Here is a 22,277-nt window from a genome sequence, read left to right as displayed (position 1 = left end):
CATTCACTACGGCCCTCAGTTCCCTAGGTATCATATCCACTTTCAGACATATGTGGTGCCAGAGCACTTGGTTTTCATGGCAGCGGGAAATGGCTTGAGCGCTGAACTTGTGTTTGGCTGTGGAGGTTTGAGGGCCTTGTGTGAAGAGCTCCATGTTAGTTTAGTGTGGGTGCTCAACCTGCTTGATTCCATCCCACTGGGCTCAATGTGCATTGGATCGGACGTGACCAAACAGGGTTTCCTAGATAGCTGCTGGCACAGCTGATGGTATGTGAAGTTGATGAGGCAGGTGGAGTTGTTTTGGCACTGGAAGAGCTCTGCTGCTGCTTCGGGAAGTTGCCATTCCCCACCATCCTAAGATTCCTACGTGTCACATCCACTTTCAGACATATGATGCCAGAGCACTTGGTTTCCATGGCAGCGGGAAATGGCTTGGGCGCTGAACTTGTGTTTGGCTGTGGAGCTTTGAGCATCTTGTGTGAGGAGCTCCATCTAAGTTTCGTGTGGGTGCTCAACCTGCTTGATTCCATCACACTGGGCTCAATGGGCATTGGACTGGAAGTGACCCGAAAGGGTTTCCTGGAACGCTGCTAGCACAGCTGATGGTATGTGAAGTTCATGACTGAGGTGGAGTTGTTCTGGCACTGGAAGAGCTGTGCTGCAGCTTCGGGAAGTTGCCATTCACCATCGCCTCCCTGAGTTCCCTAGGTGTCATAGCCACTTTCAGACATATGTGGTGCCAGAGCACTTGGTTTCCATGGCAGCGAGAAATGGCTTCGGCGCTGAACTTGTATTTGGCTGCGAATTTTTGAGCACCTTGAGTGAGGAGCTCCATGTTAGTTTAGTGTGAGTGCTGAACCTGCATGATTCCATCACACTGTTGCTCAATGGGCATTGGACCGGAAGTGACCAAACAGGGTTTCCTAGAACGCTGCTCGTACAGCTGATGGTATGTGAAGTTCATGACTGAGGTGCAGTTGTTTTGGCACTTTAAGAGCTGTGCTGCTGCTTCAGGCAGTTGCCATTCACCACCGCCTCCCTGAGTTCCCTAGGTGTCATATCCACTTTCAGACATATGTGGTGCCAGAGCACTTGGTTTCCATGGCAGCGGGAAATGGCTTGCGCTCTAAACTTGTATTTGGCTGCGGATTTTTGAGCACCTTGAGTGAGGAGCTCCATGTTAGTTTAGTGTGGGTGCTCAACCTGCTTGATTCCATCCCACTGGGCTCAATGGGCATTGGACCGGACGTGACCAAACAGGGTTTCCTTGATAGCTGCTAGCACAGCTGATGGTATGTGAAGTTCATGAGGTAGGTGGAGTTGTTTTGGCACTGGAAGAGCTGTGCTGCTGCTTCGGGCAGTTGCCATTCACGACCGCCGTGAGCTCCCTAGGTGTCATATCCACTTTCAGACATATGTGGTGCCAGAGCACTTGGTTTCCATGGCAGCGGGAAATGGCTTTTGCGCTGGACTTGTGTTTGGCTGTGGAGGTTTGAGCGCCTTGTGTGATGAGCTCCATGTTAGTTTAGTGTGGTTGCTCAACCTGCTTGATTCCATCCCACTGGGCTCAATGGGCATTGGACCGGAAGTGACCAAACAGGGTTTCAGAGAGACCTGCTAGCCCAGCTGATGGTATGTGAAGTTCATGACTGAGGTGGAGTTGTTTTGGCACTGGAAGAGCTGTGCTGCTGCTTCGGGCAGTTGCCATTCACCACCGCCCTGAGTTCCCTAGGTGTCATATCCACTTTCAGACATATGTGGTGCCAGAGCACTTGGCTTCCATGGCAGCGGGAAATGGCTTCGGCGCTGAACTTGTGTTTGGCTGCGGATTTTTGAGCGGCTTGAGTGAGGAGCTCCATGTAAGTTTAGTGTGGGTGCTCAACCTGCTTGATTCCATCACACTTGGATCAATGGTCACTGGACCGGAAGTGACCAAACAGGGTTTCCTAGTACGCTGCTAGCACAGCTGATGGTATGTGAAGTTCATGAGGCAGGTGGAGTTGTTTTGGCACTGGAAGAGCTGTGCTGCTGCTTCGGGCAGTTGCCATTCACCACCGCCCTGAGTTCCCTAGGTGTCATATCCACTTTCAGACATATGTGGTGCCAGAGCACTCTGGTTTCCATGGCAGCGGGAAATGGCTTGCGCTCTAAACTTGTATTTGGCTGCGGATTTTTGAGCACCTTGAGTGAGGAGCTCCATGTTAGTTTAGTGTGGGTGCTCAACCTGCTTGATTCCATTCCACTGGGCTCAATGGAAATTGCACCAGAAGTGACCAAACAGGGTTTCCTAGATAGCTGCTAGTACAGCTGATGGTATGTGAAGTTCATGACTGAGGTGGAGTTGTTTTGGCACTTTAAGTGCTGTGCTGCTGCTTCGGGCAGTTGCCATTCATCACCGCCCTGAGTTCCCTAGGTGTCATATCCACTTTCAGACATATGTGCTGCCAGATCACTTGGTTTCCATGGCAGCGGGAAATGGCTTGGGCGCTGAACTTGTGATTGGCTGTGGAGTTTTGAGTGCCTTGAGTTTGGAGCTCCATGTTAGTTTAGTGTGGGTGCTCAACCTGCTTGATTCCATCACACTGGGCTCAATGTGCATTGGACCGGAAATGACCAAACAGGGTTTGCTAGAACGCTGCTAGCACAGCTGATGGTATGTGAAGTTCATGACTGAGGTGGATTTGTTTTGTCACTGGAAGAGCTGTGCTGCTGCTTCGGGCAGTTGCCATTCACCACCGCCCTGAGTTCCCTAGGTGTCACATCCACTTTCAGACATATGTGGTGCCAGAGCACTTGGTTTCCATGTCAGCGGGAAATGGCTTGGGCGCTGAACTTGTGTTTGGCTGTGGAGGTTTGAGCATCTCGTGTGAGGAGCTCCATCTAAGTTTCGTGTGGGTGCTCAACCTGCTTGATTCCATCCCAGTAGGCTCAATGGGCATTGCACCGGAAGTGACCAAACAGGGTTTCCTAGGTAGCTGCTAGCACAGCTGATTGTATGTGAAGTTCATGAGGCAGGTGGAGTTGTTTTGGCACTGGAAGAGCTGTGCTGCTGCTTCGGGCAGTTGCCATTCAGCACCGCCCTAAGTTCCCTAGGGGTCATAGCCACTTTCAGACATATGTGGTGCCAGAGCACTTGGTTTCCATGGCAGCGGGAACTGGCTTGAGCGCTGAACTTGTGTTTGGCTGTGGAGTTTTGAGCGGCTTGAGTGAGGAGCTCCATGTTAGTTTAGTGTGGGTGCTCACCCTGCTTGATTCCATCCCACTGGACTCAATGGGCTTTGGAGCGGAAGTGACCAAACAGGGTTTCCTAGAGAGCTGCTGGCACAGCTGATGGTATGTGAAGTTGATGAGGCAGGTGGAGTTGTTTTGGCACTGGAAGAGCTGTGCTGCTGCTTCGGGCAGTTGCCATTCCCCACCATCCTAAGATTCCTACGTGTCACATCCACTTTCAGACATATGATGCCAGAGCACTTGGTTTCCATGGCAGCGGGAAATGGCTTGGGCGCTGAACTTGTGTTTGGCTGTGGAGCTTTGAGCATCTTGTGTGAGGAGCTCCATCTAAGTTTCGTGTGGGTGCTCAACCTGCTTGATTCCATCCCACTGGGCTCAATGGGCATTGGACCGGAAGTGACCAAACAGGGTTTCCTAGAACTCTGCTCGTACAGCTGATGGTATGTGAAGTTCATGACTGAGGTGCAGTTGTTTTGGCACTTTAAGAGCTGTGCTGCTGCTTCAGGCAGTTGCCATTCACCACCGCCTCCCTGAGTTCCCTAGGTGTCATATCCACTTTCAGACATATGTGGTGCCAGAGCACTTGGTTTCCATGGCAGCGGGAAATGGCTTGGGCGCTGAACTTGTATTTGGCTGCGGATTTTTGAGCACCTTGAGTGAGGAGCTCCATGTTAGTTTAGTGTGGGTGCTCAACCTGCTTGATTCCATCCCACTGGGCTCAATGGGCATTGGACCGGACGTGACCAAACTGGATTTCCTTGATAGCTGCTAGCACAGCTGATGGTATGTGAAGTTCATGAGGTAGGTGGAGTTGTTTTGGCACTGGAAGAACTGTGCTGCTGCTTCGGGCAGTTGCCATTCACGTCCGCCGTGAGCTCCCTAGGTGTCATATCCACTTTCAGACATATGTGGTGCCAGAGCACTTGGTTTCGATGGCAGCGGGAATTGGCTTTTGCGCTGGACTTGTGATTGGCTGTGGAGTTTTGAGTGCCTTGAGTGAGGAGCTCCATGTTAGTTTAGTGTGGGTGCTCAACCTGCTTGATTCCATCACACTGGGCTCAATGTGCATTGGACTGGAAATGACCAAACAGGGTTTGCTAGAACGCTGCTAGCACAGCTGATGGTATGTGAAGTTCATGACTGAGCTGGAGTTGTTTTGTCACTGGAAGAGCTTTGCTGCTGCTTCGGGCAGTTACCATTCATCACCGCCCTGAATTCCCTAGGTGTCATATCCACATTCAGACATACGTGGTACCACAGCACTTGGTTTCCATCTCAGCAGGAAATGGCTTGGGCGATGAAGTTCTGTTTGGTTGTGGAGATTTGAGCACCTTGAGTGAGGAGCTCCATGTTAGTTTAGTGTGGGTGCTCAACCTGCTTGATTCCATCCCACTGGGCTCAATGGGCATTGGACCGGAAGTGACCCAACAGGGTTTCCAAGAGAGCTGCTAGCACAGCTGATGGTATGTGAAGTTCATGACTGAGGTGGAGTTGTTCTGGCACTGGAAGAGCTGTGCTGCTGCTTCGGGCAGTTGCCATTCACCACCGCCTGTCTGAGTTCCCTAGGTGTCATATCCACTTTCAGACATATGTGGTGCCAGAGCACTTGGTTTCCATGGCAGCGGGAAATGGCTTGGGCGCTGAACTTGTGTTTGGCTGTGGAGTTTTGAGCACCTTGAGTGAGGAGCTCCATGTAAGTTTAGTGTGGGTGCTCAACCTGCTTGATTCCATCCCACTGGGCTCAATGGGCATTGGAGCGGAAGTGACCAAACAGGGTTTCCTAGAGAGCTGCTAGCACAGCTGATGGTATGTGAAGTTGATGAGGCAGGTGGAGTTGTTTTGGCACTGGAAGAGCTGTGCTGCTGCTTCAGGCAGTTGCCATTCACCACCGCCTCCCTGAGTTCCCTAGGTGTCATATCCACTTTCAGACATATGTGCTGCCAGAGCACTTGGTTTCCATGGCAGCAGGAAATGGCTTGGGCGCTGAAGTTGTGTTTGGCCGTGGGGTTTTGAGCATCTTGAGAGGAGCTCCATGTTAGTTTAGTGTGGTTGCTCAACCTGCTTGATTCCATCCCCCTGAGCTCAATGGGCATTGGACCGGAAGTGAGCAAACACTGTTTCCTAGATAGCTGCTAGCACAGCTGATGGTATGTGAAGTTCATGAGGCAGGTGGAGTTGTTTTGGCACTGGAAGAGCTGTGCTGCTGCTTCAGGCAGTTGCCATTCAGCACCGCCTCCCTGAGTTCCCTAGGTGTCATATCCACTTTCAGACATATGTGGTGCCAGAGCACTTGGTTTCCATGGCAGCAGGAAATGGCTTTGGCGCAGAACTAGTATTTGGCTGTGGAGTTTTGAGCGTCTTGAGTGAGGAGCTCCATGTTAGTTTAGTGTGGGTGCTCAACCTGCTTGATTCCATCACACTGGGCTCAATAGGCATTGGACCGGAAGTGACCAAACAGGGTTTCCTAGTACGCTGCTAGCACAGCTGATGGTATGTGAAGTTCATGAGGCAGGTGGAGTTGTTTTGGCACTGGAAGAGCTGTGCTGCTGCTTCGGGCAGTTGCCATTCACCACCGCACTGAGTTCCCTAGTTGTCATATCCACTTTCAGACATATGTGGTGCCAGAGCACTTGGTTTCCATGGCAGCGGGAAATGGCTTGGGCGCTGAACTTGTGTTTGGCTGTGGAGTTTTGACCGGCTTAAGTGAGGAGCTCCATGTAAGTTTAGTGTGGGTGCTCAACCTGCTTGATTCCATCCCACTGGGCTCAATGGGCATTGGAGTGGAAGTGACCAAACAGGGTTTCCTAGATAGCTGCTAGCACAGCTGATGGTATGTGAAGTTCATGAGGCAGGTGGAGTTGTTTTGGCACTGGAAGAGCTGTGCTGCTGCTTCGGGCAGTTGCCATTCACCACCGCCCTGAGTTCCCTAGGTGTCATATCCACTTTCAGACATATGTGGTGCCAGAGCACTTGGTTTCCATGGCAGAGGGAAATGGCTTGGGCGCTGAACTTGTACTTGGCAGCGGATTTTTGAGCACCTTGAGTGAGGAGCTCCATGTTAGTTTAGTGTGGGTGCTCAACCTGCTTGATTTCATCCCACTGGGCTCAATGGGCATTGGACCGGAAGTGACCAAACAGGGTTTCCTAGTACGCTGCTAGTACAGCTGATGGTATGTGAAGTTCATGACTGAGGTGCAGTTGTTTTGGCACTTTAAGAGCTGTGCTGCTGCTTCGGGCAGTTGCCATTCACCACCGCCTCCCTGAGTTCCCTAGGTGTCATATCCACTTTCAGACATATGTGCTGCCAGATCACTTGGTTTCCATGGCAGCGGGAAATGGCTTGGGCGCTGAACTTGTGATTGGCTGTGGAGTTTTGAGTGCCTTGAGTTTGGAGCTCCATGTTAGTTTAGTGTGGGTGCTCAACCTGCTTGATTCCATCACACTGGGCTCAATGTGCATTGGACCGGAAATGACCAAACAGGGTTTGCTAGAACGCTGCTAGCACAGCTGATGGTATGTGAAGTTCATGACTGAGGTGGATTTGTTTTGTCACTGGAAGAGCTGTGCTGCTGCTTCGGGCAGTTGCCATTCACCACCGCCCTGAGTTCCCTAGGTGTCACATCCACTTTCAGACATATGTGGTGCCAGAGCACTTGGTTTCCATGTCAGCGGGAAATGGCTTGGGCGCTGAACTTGTGTTTGGCTGTGGAGGTTTGAGCATCTCGTGTGAGGAGCTCCATCTAAGTTTCGTGTGGGTGCTCAACCTGCTTGATTCCATCCCAGTAGGCTCAATGGGCATTGCACCGGAAGTGACCAAACAGGGTTTCCTAGGTAGCTGCTAGCACAGCTGATTGTATGTGAAGTTCATGAGGCAGGTGGAGTTGTTTTGGCACTGGAAGAGCTGTGCTGCTGCTTCGGGCAGTTGCCATTCAGCACCGCCCTAAGTTCCCTAGGGGTCATAGCCACTTTCAGACATATGTGGTGCCAGAGCACTTGGTTTCCATGGCAGCGGGAACTGGCTTGAGCGCTGAACTTGTGTTTGGCTGTGGAGTTTTGAGCGGCTTGAGTGAGGAGCTCCATGTTAGTTTAGTGTGGGTGCTCACCCTGCTTGATTCCATCCCACTGGACTCAATGGGCTTTGGAGCGGAAGTGACCAAACAGGGTTTCCTAGAGAGCTGCTGGCACAGCTGATGGTATGTGAAGTTGATGAGGCAGGTGGAGTTGTTTTGGCACTGGAAGAGCTGTGCTGCTGCTTCGGGCAGTTGCCATTCCCCACCATCCTAAGATTCCTACGTGTCACATCCACTTTCAGACATATGATGCCAGAGCACTTGGTTTCCATGGCAGCGGGAAATGGCTTGGGCGCTGAACTTGTGTTTGGCTGTGGAGCTTTGAGCATCTTGTGTGAGGAGCTCCATCTAAGTTTCGTGTGGGTGCTCAACCTGCTTGATTCCATCCCACTGGGCTCAATGGGCATTGGACCGGAAGTGACCAAACAGGGTTTCCTAGAACTCTGCTCGTACAGCTGATGGTATGTGAAGTTCATGACTGAGGTGCAGTTGTTTTGGCACTTTAAGAGCTGTGCTGCTGCTTCAGGCAGTTGCCATTCACCACCGCCTCCCTGAGTTCCCTAGGTGTCATATCCACTTTCAGACATATGTGGTGCCAGAGCACTTGGTTTCCATGGCAGCGGGAAATGGCTTGGGCGCTGAACTTGTATTTGGCTGCGGATTTTTGAGCACCTTGAGTGAGGAGCTCCATGTTAGTTTAGTGTGGGTGCTCAACCTGCTTGATTCCATCCCACTGGGCTCAATGGGCATTGGACCGGACGTGACCAAACTGGATTTCCTTGATAGCTGCTAGCACAGCTGATGGTATGTGAAGTTCATGAGGTAGGTGGAGTTGTTTTGGCACTGGAAGAACTGTGCTGCTGCTTCGGGCAGTTGCCATTCACGTCCGCCGTGAGCTCCCTAGGTGTCATATCCACTTTCAGACATATGTGGTGCCAGAGCACTTGGTTTCGATGGCAGCGGGAATTGGCTTTTGCGCTGGACTTGTGATTGGCTGTGGAGTTTTGAGTGCCTTGAGTGAGGAGCTCCATGTTAGTTTAGTGTGGGTGCTCAACCTGCTTGATTCCATCACACTGGGCTCAATGTGCATTGGACTGGAAATGACCAAACAGGGTTTGCTAGAACGCTGCTAGCACAGCTGATGGTATGTGAAGTTCATGACTGAGCTGGAGTTGTTTTGTCACTGGAAGAGCTTTGCTGCTGCTTCGGGCAGTTACCATTCATCACCGCCCTGAATTCCCTAGGTGTCATATCCACATTCAGACATACGTGGTACCACAGCACTTGGTTTCCATCTCAGCAGGAAATGGCTTGGGCGATGAAGTTCTGTTTGGTTGTGGAGATTTGAGCACCTTGAGTGAGGAGCTCCATGTTAGTTTAGTGTGGGTGCTCAACCTGCTTGATTCCATCCCACTGGGCTCAATGGGCATTGGACCGGAAGTGACCCAACAGGGTTTCCAAGAGAGCTGCTAGCACAGCTGATGGTATGTGAAGTTCATGACTGAGGTGGAGTTGTTCTGGCACTGGAAGAGCTGTGCTGCTGCTTCGGGCAGTTGCCATTCACCACCGCCTGTCTGAGTTCCCTAGGTGTCATATCCACTTTCAGACATATGTGGTGCCAGAGCACTTGGTTTCCATGGCAGCGGGAAATGGCTTGGGCGCTGAACTTGTGTTTGGCTGTGGAGTTTTGAGCACCTTGAGTGAGGAGCTCCATGTAAGTTTAGTGTGGGTGCTCAACCTGCTTGATTCCATCCCACTGGGCTCAATGGGCATTGGAGCGGAAGTGACCAAACAGGGTTTCCTAGAGAGCTGCTAGCACAGCTGATGGTATGTGAAGTTGATGAGGCAGGTGGAGTTGTTTTGGCACTGGAAGAGCTGTGCTGCTGCTTCAGGCAGTTGCCATTCACCACCGCCTCCCTGAGTTCCCTAGGTGTCATATCCACTTTCAGACATATGTGCTGCCAGAGCACTTGGTTTCCATGGCAGCAGGAAATGGCTTGGGCGCTGAAGTTGTGTTTGGCCGTGGGGTTTTGAGCATCTTGAGAGGAGCTCCATGTTAGTTTAGTGTGGTTGCTCAACCTGCTTGATTCCATCCCCCTGAGCTCAATGGGCATTGGACCGGAAGTGAGCAAACACTGTTTCCTAGATAGCTGCTAGCACAGCTGATGGTATGTGAAGTTCATGAGGCAGGTGGAGTTGTTTTGGCACTGGAAGAGCTGTGCTGCTGCTTCAGGCAGTTGCCATTCAGCACCGCCTCCCTGAGTTCCCTAGGTGTCATATCCACTTTCAGACATATGTGGTGCCAGAGCACTTGGTTTCCATGGCAGCAGGAAATGGCTTTGGCGCAGAACTAGTATTTGGCTGTGGAGTTTTGAGCGTCTTGAGTGAGGAGCTCCATGTTAGTTTAGTGTGGGTGCTCAACCTGCTTGATTCCATCACACTGGGCTCAATAGGCATTGGACCGGAAGTGACCAAACAGGGTTTCCTAGTACGCTGCTAGCACAGCTGATGGTATGTGAAGTTCATGAGGCAGGTGGAGTTGTTTTGGCACTGGAAGAGCTGTGCTGCTGCTTCGGGCAGTTGCCATTCACCACCGCACTGAGTTCCCTAGTTGTCATATCCACTTTCAGACATATGTGGTGCCAGAGCACTTGGTTTCCATGGCAGCGGGAAATGGCTTGGGCGCTGAACTTGTGTTTGGCTGTGGAGTTTTGACCGGCTTAAGTGAGGAGCTCCATGTAAGTTTAGTGTGGGTGCTCAACCTGCTTGATTCCATCCCACTGGGCTCAATGGGCATTGGAGTGGAAGTGACCAAACAGGGTTTCCTAGATAGCTGCTAGCACAGCTGATGGTATGTGAAGTTCATGAGGCAGGTGGAGTTGTTTTGGCACTGGAAGAGCTGTGCTGCTGCTTCGGGCAGTTGCCATTCACCACCGCCCTGAGTTCCCTAGGTGTCATATCCACTTTCAGACATATGTGGTGCCAGAGCACTTGGTTTCCATGGCAGAGGGAAATGGCTTGGGCGCTGAACTTGTACTTGGCAGCGGATTTTTGAGCACCTTGAGTGAGGAGCTCCATGTTAGTTTAGTGTGGGTGCTCAACCTGCTTGATTTCATCCCACTGGGCTCAATGGGCATTGGACCGGAAGTGACCAAACAGGGTTTCCTAGTACGCTGCTAGTACAGCTGATGGTATGTGAAGTTCATGACTGAGGTGCAGTTGTTTTGGCACTTTAAGAGCTGTGCTGCTGCTTCGGGCAGTTGCCATTCACCACCGCCTCCCTGAGTTCCCTAGGTGTCATATCCACTTTCAGACATATGTGGTGCCAGAGCACTTGGTTTCCATGGCAGTGGGAAATGTCTTGGGCGCTGAACTTGTGTTTGGCTGTGGAGTATGGAGCACCTTGAGTGAGGAGCTCCATGTTAGTTTAGTGTGGGTGCTCAACCTGCTTGATTCCATCCCACTGGGCTCAATGGGCATTGTACCGGAAGTGACCAAACAGGGTTTCCTAGAACGCTGCTAGCCCAGCTGATGGTATGTGAAGTTCATGAGGCAGGTGGAGTTGTTTTGGCACTGGAAGAGCTGTGCTGCTGCTTCGGGCAGTTGCCATTCACCACCGCTCTGAGTTCCCTAGGTGTCATATCCACTTTCAGACATATGTGGTGCCAGAGCACTTGGTTTCCATGGCAGCGGGAAATGGTTTTGGGCTGAACTTGTGATTGGCTGTGGAGTTTTGAGCGGCTTAAGTGAGGTTCTCCATGTTAGTTTAGTGTGGGTGCTCAACCTGCTTGATTCCATCCCACTGGGCTCAATGGGCTTTGGAGCATAAGTGACCAAACAGGGTTTCCTAGATAGCTGCTAGCACAGCTGATGGTATGTGAAGTTCATGAGGCAGGTGGAGTTGTTTTGGCACTGGAAGAGCTGTGCTGCTGCTTCGGGCAGTTGCCATTCACCACCGCCCTGAGTTCCCGAGGTGTCATATCCACTTTCAGACATATGTGGTGCCAGAGCACTTGGTTTCCATGGCAGCGGGAAATGGCTTGGGCGCCGAACTTGTGTTTGGCTGTGGAGTTTTGAGCGGCTTGAGTGAGGATCTCCATGTTAGTTTAGTGTGGGTGCTCAACCTGCTTGATTCCATCACACTAGGCTCAATGGGCATTGGAGCGGAAGTGACCCAACAGGGTTTTCTAGAACGCTGCTAGCACAGCTGATGGTATGTGAAGTTCATGAGGCAAGTGGAGTTGTTTTGGCACTGGAAGAGCTGTGCTGCTGCTTCGGGCAGTTGCCATTCACCACCGCCTCAATGAGTTCCCTAGGTGTCATATCCACTTTCAGACATATGTGGTGCCAGAGCACTTGGTTTCCATGGCAGCGGGAAATGGCTTGGACGCTGAACTTGTGTTTGGCTGTGGAGTTTTTTTTTTTTTTTTTTTTTTTTAATTTTATTTTAAATTCATTAATGACATTGTATTATGTGACACAGTTACATAGGTACTGGGATTCTCCCCACCCCTCCCCAAACCCTCCCACCATGGTGGATTCCTCCACCTTGTTGCACAACCACAGTTCAAGTTCAGTTGAGATTCCCCCATTGCAAGCATATACCAAAAATAGAGTCCAGCATCTTATTGTCCAGATAAGTTCAACGGCTTCTTAGGTATACCCTCTCTGGTCCGAAGACAGAGCCAGCAGACTATCATCCCGATCAATTAAAAGCTCCAACATACCATCAGCAAAAATTTACATCACCATGGAATTAATTGACATAGTAACGAGTAACCAATATGGTAAAAGTAAATGCGATTTCTTATCCACCTTCTGTGACCACCTCATTGACATTTCAATTTAGGTTTATACACAACATATAACATTCAAAACATAACATGTTATACATAACATCGTGTCATCTTAAATTAAGGCAAACATGTGGTATTTAACCTTTTGGGATTGGCTCATTTCCCTTAGCATTATGGTTTCCAGTTTGGCCCATTTGGCCACAAAGAACTGCATTTTGTTTTGTTTAATAGCTGAGTAGTATTCCATGGAGTAGATGAACCATAGCTTTCTTATCCAATCCTCTGTTGATGGGCATTTTGGTTGCTTCCATGTCTTTGCAATTACTGATTGTGCTGCTATGAGCATAGGAGTGCATGTTGGTTTCTCATAAAACAAGTGTTCTGGATATATTCCTAGGAGTGCTATTGCCGGGTCATACGGTATGTTGTATTTGAGTTGTTTGAATGTTCTCCATACTGATTTCCATAGAGGCTGTACCAGCCTGCAGCCCCACCAGCAGTGGAGTAGGGTTCCCTTTTCCCCGCAACCTCGCCAACAAGTGTTGTTGGTGCTTTTATTCATGTGGGCCAGTCTTACTGGCGTTAGGTGGTACCTCATTGATGTTTTAATTTGGATTTCCCTTATTGCCAGGGAACTTGAGCATTTTTTCATATGTTTATTTGCCATTTGGGTTTGTTCCTTTGTGAAGTGTTTGCCCATTTCCTGTGCCCATTTCTTGAGTGGCGCTGAACTTGTATTTGGCTGCTGATTTTTGAGCACCTTGAGTGAGGAGCTCCATGTTAGTTTAGTGTGGGTGTTCAACCTGCTTGATTTCATCCCACTGGGCTCAATGGGCATTGGACAGGAAGTGACCAAATAGGGTTTCCCAGATAGCTGCTAGCACAGCTGATGGTATGTGAAGTTCATGACTGAGGTGCAGTTGTTTTGGCACTTTAAGAGCTGTGCTGCTGCTTCGGGCAGTTGCCATTCACCACCGCCCTGAGTTCCCTAGGTGTCATATCCACTTTCAGACATATGTGGTGCCAGAGCACTTGGTTTCCATGGCAGCGGGAAATGGCTTGGGCTCTGAACTTGTGTTTGGCTGTGGAGTTTTGAGCGTCTTGAGTGAGGAGCTCCATGTTAGTTGAGTGTGGGTGCTCAACTTGCTTGATTCCATCACACTGGGCTCAATGGGCATTGGACCGGAAGTGACCAAACAGGGTTTCCTAGATAGCTGCTAGCTAGCACAGCTGATGGTATGCAAAGTTCCTGAGCCAGGTGGAGTTGTTTTGGCACTGGAAGCGCTGTGTTGCTGCTTCGGGCAGTTGCCATTCATCTCCGCACTGAGTCCCCAAGGTGTCATATCCATTTTCAGACATATGTGCTGCCAGAGCATTTGGTATCCATGGCAGCAGGAAATACCTTAGGCGCTGAACTTGTGTTTGTCGGTGGAGTTTTGTGCGCCTTGAGTGAGGAGCTTCATGTTAGTTTCGTGTGGGTGCTCAACCTGCTTCATTCCATCACACTGGGCTCAATGGGCATTGAACCGGACGTGACCCTAGAGGGTTTCCTAGATAGCTGCTAGCACAGCTGATAATATTTGAAGTTCGTGAGACAGGTGGAATTGTTTTGGGACTGGAAGAGCTGTGCTGCTGCTTCTGGCAGTACCCATTGAGCACCGCCCTGAGTTCCCTAGGTGTCATATCCACTTTCACACATATGTGGTGCCAGAGCACTTGGTTTCCATGGCAGCGGGCAATGGCTTGGGCGCTGAACTTGTGTTTGGCTGTGGAGTTTTGAGCGCCTTGAGTGAGGAGCTCCACGTTAGTTTAGTGTGGGTGCTCAATCTGCTTGATTCCATCACACTGGGCTCAATGGGCATTGGACAGGAAGTGACCAACAGGGTTTCCTAGATAGATGCTAACACAGCTGATGGCATGTGAAGTTCATGAGGCAGGTGGAGTTGTTTTGGCACTGGAAGAGCTATGCTGCTGCTTCGGGCAGTTGCCACTCACCTCCGAACTGAGTTCCCTAGGTGTCATAGCCTCTTTCATTCATATGTGTTGCCAGAGCATTTGGAATCCATGGCAGCGGGCAATGGCTTGGGCGCTGAACTTGTGTTTGGCTGTGGAGTTTTGAGCGCCTTGAGTGAGGAGCTCCATGTTAGTTGAGTGTGGGTGCTCAGCCTGCTTGATTCCATCACACTTGGCTCAATGGGCATTGGACAGGAAGTGACCCAAGACGGTTTTCTAGATAGATGCTAGCACAGCTGATGGCATGTGAAGTTCATGAGGCAGGTGGAGTTGTTTTGCAACTGGAAGAGCTATGCTGCTGCTTCAGGCAGTTGCCACTCACCTCCGAACTGAGTTCCCTAGGTGTCATAGCCTCTTTCATTCATATGTGTTGCCAGAGCATTTGATATCCATGGCAGCGGGCAATGGCTTGGGCGCTGAACTTGTGTTTGGCTGTGGAGTTTTGAGCACCTTGAGTGAGGAGCTCCATGTAAGTTTAGTGTGGGTGCTCAACCTGCTTGATTCCATCCCACTGGGCTCAATGGGCATTGGAGCGGAAGTGACCAAACAGGGTTTCCTAGAGAGCTGCTAGCACAGCTGATGGTATGTGAAGTTGATGAGGCAGGTGGAGTTGTTTTGGCACTGGAAGAGCTGTGCTGCTGCTTCAGGCAGTTGCCATTCACCACCGCCTCCCTGAGTTCCCTAGGTGTCATATCCACTTTCAGACATATGTGCTGCCAGAGCACTTGGTTTCCATGGCAGCAGGAAATGGCTTGGGCGCTGAAGTTGTGTTTGGCCGTGGGGTTTTGAGCATCTTGAGAGAGGAGCTCCAAGTTAGTTTAGTGTGGTTGCTCAACCTGCTTGATTCCATCCCCCTGAGCTCAATGGGCATTGGACCGGAAGTGACCAAACACTGTTTCCTAGATAGCTGCTAGCACAGCTGATGGTATGTGAAGTTCATGAGGCAGGTGGAGTTGTTTTGGCACTGGAAAAGCTGTGCTGCTGCTTCAGGCAGTTGCCATTCAGCACCGCCTCCCTGAGTTCCCTAGGTGTCATATCCACTTTCAGACATATGTGGTGCCAGAGCACTTGGTTTCCATGGCAGCAGGAAATGGCTTTGGTGCTGAACTTGTATTTGGCTGTGGAGTTTTGAGCGTCTTGAGTGAGGAGCTCCATGTTAGTTTAGTGTGGGTGCTCAACCTGCTTGATTCCATCACACTGGGCTCAATAGGCATTGGACCGGAAGTGACCAAACAGGGTTTCCTAGTACGCTGCTAGCACAGCTGATGGTATGTGAAGTTCATGAGGCAGGTGGAGTTGTTTTGGCACTGGAAGAGCTGTGCTGCTGCTTCGGGCAGTTGCCATTCACCACCGCACTGAGTTCCCTAGTTGTCATATCCACTTTCAGACATATGTGGTGCCAGAGCACTTGGTTTCCATGGCAGCGGGAAATGGCTTGGGCGCTGAACTTGTGTTTGGCTGTGGAGTTTTGACCGGCTTAAGTGAGGAGCTCCATGTAAGTTTAGTGTGGGTGCTCAACCTGCTTGATTCCATCCCACTGGGCTCAATGGGCATTGGAGTGGAAGTGACCAAACAGGGTTTCCTAGATAGCTGCTAGCACAGCTGATGGTATGTGAAGTTCATGAGGCAGGTGGAGTTGTTTTCTCACTGGAAGAGCTGTGCTGCTGCTTCGGGCAGTTGCCATTCACCACCGCCCTGAGTTCCCTAGGTGTCATATCCACTTTCAGACATATGTGGTGCCAGAGCACTTGGTTTCCATGGCAGAGGGAAATGGCTTGGGCGCTGAACTTGTACTTGGCAGCGGATTTTTGAGCACCTTGAGTGAGGAGCTCCATGTTAGTTTAGTGTGGGTGCTCAACCTGCTTGATTTCATCCCACTGGGCTCAATGGGCATTGGACCGGAAGTGACACAACAGGGTTTCCTAGTACGCTGCTAGTACAGCTGATGGTATGTGAAGTTCATGACTGAGGTGCAGTTGTTTTGGCACTTTAAGAGCTGTGCTGCTGCTTCGGGCAGTTGCCATTCACCACCGCCTCCCTGAGTTCCCTAGGTGTCATATCCACTTTCAGACATATGTGGTGCCAGAGCACTTGGTTTCCATGGCAGTGGGAAATGTCTTGGGCGCTGAACTTGTGTTTGGCTGTGGAGTATGGAGCACCTTGAGTGAGGAGCTCCATGTTAGTTTAGTGTGGGTGCTCAACCTGCTTGATTCCATCCCACTGGGCTCAATGGGCATTGTACCGGAAGTGACCAAACAGGGTTTCCTAGAACGCTGCTAGCCCAGCTGATGGTATGTGAAGTTCATGAGGCAGGTGGAGTTGTTTTGGCACTGGAAGAGCTGTGCTGCTGCTTCGGGCAGTTGCCATTCACCACCGCTCTGAGTTCCCTAGGTGTCATATCCACTTTCAGACATATGTGGTGCCAGAGCACTTGGTTTCCATGGCAGCGGGAAATGGTTTTGGGCTGAACTTGTGATTGGCTGTGGAGTTTTGAGCGGCTTAAGTGAGGTTCTCCATGTTAGTTTAGTGTGGGTGCTCAACCTGCTTGATTCCATCCCACTGGGCTCAATGGGCTTTGGAGCATAAGTGACCAAACAGGGTTTCCTAGATAGCTGCTAGCACAGCTGATGGTATGTGAAGTTCATGAGGCAGGTGGAGTTGTTTTGGCACTGGAAGAGCTGTGCTGCTGCTTCGGGCAGTTGCCATTCACCACCGCCCTGAGTTCCCGAGGTGTCATATCCACTTTCAGACATATGTGGTGCCAGAGCACTTGGTTTCCATGGCAGCGGGAAATGGCTTGGGCGCCGAACTTGTGTTTGGCTGTGGTTTTTTGAGCGGCTTGAGTGAGGATCTCCATGTTAGTTTAGTGTGGGTGCTCAACCTGCTTGATTCCATCACACTAGGCTCAATGGGCATTGGAGCGGAAGTGACCCAACAGGGTTTTCTAGAACGCTGCTAGCACAGCTGATGGTATGTGAAGTTCATGAGGCAAGTGGAGTTGTTTTGGCACTGGAAGAGCTGTGCTGCTGCTTCGGGCAGTTGCCATTCACCACCGCCTCAATGAGTTCCCTAGGTGTCATATCCACTTTCAGACATATGTGGTGCCAGAGCACTTGGTTTCCATGGCAGCGGGAAATGGCTTGGACGCTGAACTTGTGTTTGGCTGTGGAGTTTTTTTTTTTTTTTTTTTTTTTTTTTTTTTTTTAATTTTATTTTAAATTCATTAATGACATTGTATTATGTGACACAGTTTCATAGGTACTGGGATTCTCCCCACCCCTCCCCAAACCCTCCCACCATGGTGGATTCCTCCACCTTGTTGCACAACCACAGTTCAAGTTCAGTTGAGATTCCCCCATTGCAAGCATATACCAAACATAGAGTCCAGCATCTTATTGTCCAGATAAGTTCAACGGCTTCTTAGGTATACCCTCTCTGGTCCGAAGACAGAGCCAGCAGACTATCATCCCGATCAATTAAAAGCTCCAACATACCATCAGCAAAAATTTACATCACCATGGAATTAATTGACATAGTAACGAGTAACCAATATGGTAAAAGTAAATGCGATTTCTTATCCACCTTCTGTGACCACCTCATTGACATTTCAATTTAGGTTTATACACAACATATAACATTCAAAACATAACATGTTATACATAACATCGTGTCATCTTAAATTAAGGCAAACATGTGGTATTTAACCTTTTGGGATTGGCTCATTTCCCTTAGCATTATGGTTTCCAGTTTGGCCCATTTGGCCACAAAGAACTGCATTTTGTTTTGTTTAATAGCTGAGTAGTATTCCATGGAGTAGATGAACCATAGCTTTCTTATCCAATCCTCTGTTGATGGGCATTTTGGTTGCTTCCATGTCTTTGCATTTACTGATTGTGCTGCTATGAGCATAGGAGTGCATGTTGGTTTCTCATAAAACAAGTGTTCTGGATATATTCCTAGGAGTGCTATTGCCGGGTCATACGGTATGTTGTATTTGAGTTGTTTGAATGTTCTCCATACTGATTTCCATAGAGGCTGTACCAGCCTGCAGCCCCACCAGCAGTGGAGTAGGGTTCCCTTTTCCCCGCAACCTCGCCAACAAGTGTTGTTGGTGCTTTTATTCATGTGGGCCAGTCTTACTGGCGTTAGGTGGTACCTCATTGATGTTTTAATTTGGATTTCCCTTATTGCCAGGGAACTTGAGCATTTTTTCATATGTTTATTTGCCATTTGGGTTTGTTCCTTTGTGAAGTGTTTGCCCATTTCCTGTGCCCATTTCTTGAGTGGCGCTGAACTTGTATTTGGCTGCTGATTTTTGAGCACCTTGAGTGAGGAGCTCCATGTTAGTTTAGTGTGGGTGTTCAACCTGCTTGATTTCATCCCACTGGGCTCAATGGGCATTGGACAGGAAGTGACCAAATAGGGTTTCCCAGATAGCTGCTAGCACAGCTGATGGTATGTGAAGTTCATGACTGAGGTGCAGTTGTTTTGGCACTTTAAGAGCTGTGCTGCTGCTTCGGGCAGTTGCCATTCACCACCGCCCTGAGTTCCCTAGGTGTCATATCCACTTTCAGACATATGTGGTGCCAGAGCACTTGGTTTCCATGGCAGCGGGAAATGGCTTGGGCTCTGAACTTGTGTTTGGCTGTGGAGTTTTGAGCGTCTTGAGTGAGGAGCTCCATGTTAGTTGAGTGTGGGTGCTCAACTTGCTTGATTCCATCACACTGGGCTCAATGGGCATTGGACCGGAAGTGACCAAACCGGGTTTCCTAGATAGGTGCTAGCTAGCACAGCTGATGGTATGTAAAGTTCCTGAGCCAGGTGGAGTTGTTTTGGCACTGGAAGCGCTGTGTTGCTGCTTCGGGCAGTTGCCATTCATCTCCGCACTGAGTCCCCAAGGTGTCATATCCATTTTCAGACATATGTGCTGCCAGAGCATTTGGTATCCATGGCAGCAGGAAATACCTTAGGCGCTGAACTTGTGTTTGTCGGTGGAGTTTTGTGCGCCTTGAGTGAGGAGCTTCATGTTAGTTTCGTGTGGGTGCTCAACCTGCTTCATTCCATCACACTGGGCTCAATGGGCATTGGACCGGAAGTGACCCTAGAGGGTTTCCTAGAGAGCTGCTAGCACAGCTGATAATATTTGAAGTTCGTGAGACAGGTGGAATTGTTTTGGGACTGGAAGAGCTGTGCTGCTGCTTCTGGCAGTACCCATTGAGCACCGCCCTGAGTTCCCTAGGTGTCATATCCACTTTCACACATATGTGGTGCCAGAGCACTTGGTTTCCATGGCAGCGGGCAATGGCTTGGGCGCTGAACTTGTGTTTGGCTGTGGAGTTTTGAGCGCCTTGAGTGAGGAGCTCCACGTTAGTTTAGTGTGGGTGCTCAATCTGCTTGATTCCATCACACTGGGCTCAATGGGCATTGGACAGGAAGTGACCAACAGGGTTTCCTAGATAGATGCTAACACAGCTGATGGCATGTGAAGTTCATGAGGCAGGTGGAGTTGTTTTGGCACTGGAAGAGCTATGCTGCTGCTTCAGGCAGTTGCCACTCACCTCCGAACTGAGTTCCCTAGGTGTCATAGCCTCTTTCATTCATATGTGTTGCCAGAGCATTTGGAATCCATGGCAGCGGGCAATGGCTTGGGCGCTGAACTTGTGTTTGGCTGTGGAGTTTTGAGCGCCTTGAGTGAGGAGCTCCATGTTAGTTGAGTGTGGGTGCTCAGCCTGCTTGATTCCATCACACTTGGCTCAATGGGCATTGGACAGGAAGTGACCCAAGACGGTTTTCTAGATAGATGCTAGCACAGCTGATGGCATGTGAAGTTCATGAGGCAGGTGGAGTTGTTTTGCAACTGGAAGAGCTATGCTGCTGCTTCAGGCAGTTGCCACTCACCTCCGAACTGAGTTCCCTAGGTGTCATAGCCTCTTTCATTCATATGTGTTGCCAGAGCATTTGATATCCATGGCAGCGGGCAATGGCTTGGGCGCTGAACTTGTGTTTGGCTGTGGAGTTTTGAGCGCCTTGAGTGAGGAGCTCCATGTCAGTTTAGTGTGGGTACTCAACCTGCCTGATTCCATCACACTGGGCTCAATGGGCATAGGACCGGAAGTGACACAACAGGGTTTCCTAGAACGCTGCTAGCACAGCTGATGGTATGTGAAGTTCATGAGGCAGGTGGAGTTGTTTTGGCACTGGAAGAGCTGTGCTGCTGCTTCAGGCAGTTGCCATTCAGCACCGCCTCCCTGAGTTCCCTAGGTGTCATATCCACTTTCAGACATATGTGGTGCCAGAGCACTTGGTTTCCATGGCAGCAGGAAATGGCTTTGGTGCTGAACTTGTATTTGGCTGTGGAGTTTTGAGCGTCTTGAGTGAGGAGCTCCATGTTAGTTTAGTGTGGGTGCTCAACCTGCTTGATTCCATCACACTGGGCTCAATAGGCATTGGACCGGAAGTGACCAAACAGGGTTTCCTAGTACGCTGCTAGCACAGCTGATGGTATGTGAAGTTCATGAGGCAGGTGGAGTTGTTTTGGCACTGGAAGAGCTGTGCTGCTGCTTCGGGCAGTTGCCATTCACCACCGCACTGAGTTCCCTAGTTGTCATATCCACTTTCAGACATATGTGGTGCCAGAGCACTTGGTTTCCATGGCAGCGGGAAATGGCTTGGGCGCTGAACTTGTGTTTGGCTGTGGAGTTTTGACCGGCTTAAGTGAGGAGCTCCATGTAAGTTTAGTGTGGGTGCTCAACCTGCTTGATTCCATCCCACTGGGCTCAATGGGCATTGGAGTGGAAGTGACCAAACAGGGTTTCCTAGATAGCTGCTAGCACAGCTGATGGTATGTGAAGTTCATGAGGCAGGTGGAGTTGTTTTCTCACTGGAAGAGCTGTGCTGCTGCTTCGGGCAGTTGCCATTCACCACCGCCCTGAGTTCCCTAGGTGTCATATCCACTTTCAGACATATGTGGTGCCAGAGCACTTGGTTTCCATGGCAGAGGGAAATGGCTTGGGCGCTGAACTTGTACTTGGCAGCGGATTTTTGAGCACCTTGAGTGAGGAGCTCCATGTTAGTTTAGTGTGGGTGCTCAACCTGCTTGATTTCATCCCACTGGGCTCAATGGGCATTGGACCGGAAGTGACCAAACAGGGTTTCCTAGTACGCTGCTAGTACAGCTGATGGTATGTGAAGTTCATGACTGAGGTGCAGTTGTTTTGGCACTTTAAGAGCTGTGCTGCTGCTTCGGGCAGTTGCCATTCACCACCGCCTCCCTGAGTTCCCTAGGTGTCATATCCACTTTCAGACATATGTGGTGCCAGAGCACTTGGTTTCCATGGCAGTGGGAAATGTCTTGGGCGCTGAACTTGTGTTTGGCTGTGGAGTATGGAGCACCTTGAGTGAGGAGCTCCATGTTAGTTTAGTGTGGGTGCTCAACCTGCTTGATTCCATCCCACTGGGCTCAATGGGCATTGTACCGGAAGTGACCAAACAGGGTTTCCTAGAACGCTGCTAGCCCAGCTGATGGTATGTGAAGTTCATGAGGCAGGTGGAGTTGTTTTGGCACTGGAAGAGCTGTGCTGCTGCTTCGGGCAGTTGCCATTCACCACCGCTCTGAGTTCCCTAGGTGTCATATCCACTTTCAGACATATGTGGTGCCAGAGCACTTGGTTTCCATGGCAGCGGGAAATGGTTTTGGGCTGAACTTGTGATTGGCTGTGGAGTTTTGAGCGGCTTAAGTGAGGTTCTCCATGTTAGTTTAGTGTGGGTGCTCAACCTGCTTGATTCCATCCCACTGGGCTCAATGGGCTTTGGAGCATAAGTGACCAAACAGGGTTTCCTAGATAGCTGCTAGCACAGCTGATGGTATGTGAAGTTCATGAGGCAGGTGGAGTTGTTTTGGCACTGGAAGAGCTGTGCTGCTGCTTCGGGCAGTTGCCATTCACCACCGCCTCAATGAGTTCCCTAGGTGTCATATCCACTTTCAGACATATGTGGTGCCAGAGCACTTGGTTTCCATGGCAGCGGGAAATGGCTTGGACGCTGAACTTGTGTTTGGCTGTGGAGTTTTTTTTTTTTTTTTTTTTTTTTTTTTAATTTTATTTTAAATTCATTAATGACATTGTATTATGTGACACAGTTTCATAGGTACTGGGATTCTCCCCACCCC

The sequence above is a fragment of the Ochotona princeps genome, chromosome 31 (genome assembly GCF_030435755.1).
Source record: "Ochotona princeps isolate mOchPri1 chromosome 31, mOchPri1.hap1, whole genome shotgun sequence".
In the NCBI taxonomy this organism is placed as follows: Eukaryota; Metazoa; Chordata; class Mammalia; order Lagomorpha; family Ochotonidae; genus Ochotona; species Ochotona princeps.
Note: the sequence above shows the minus strand (reverse complement) of the source record.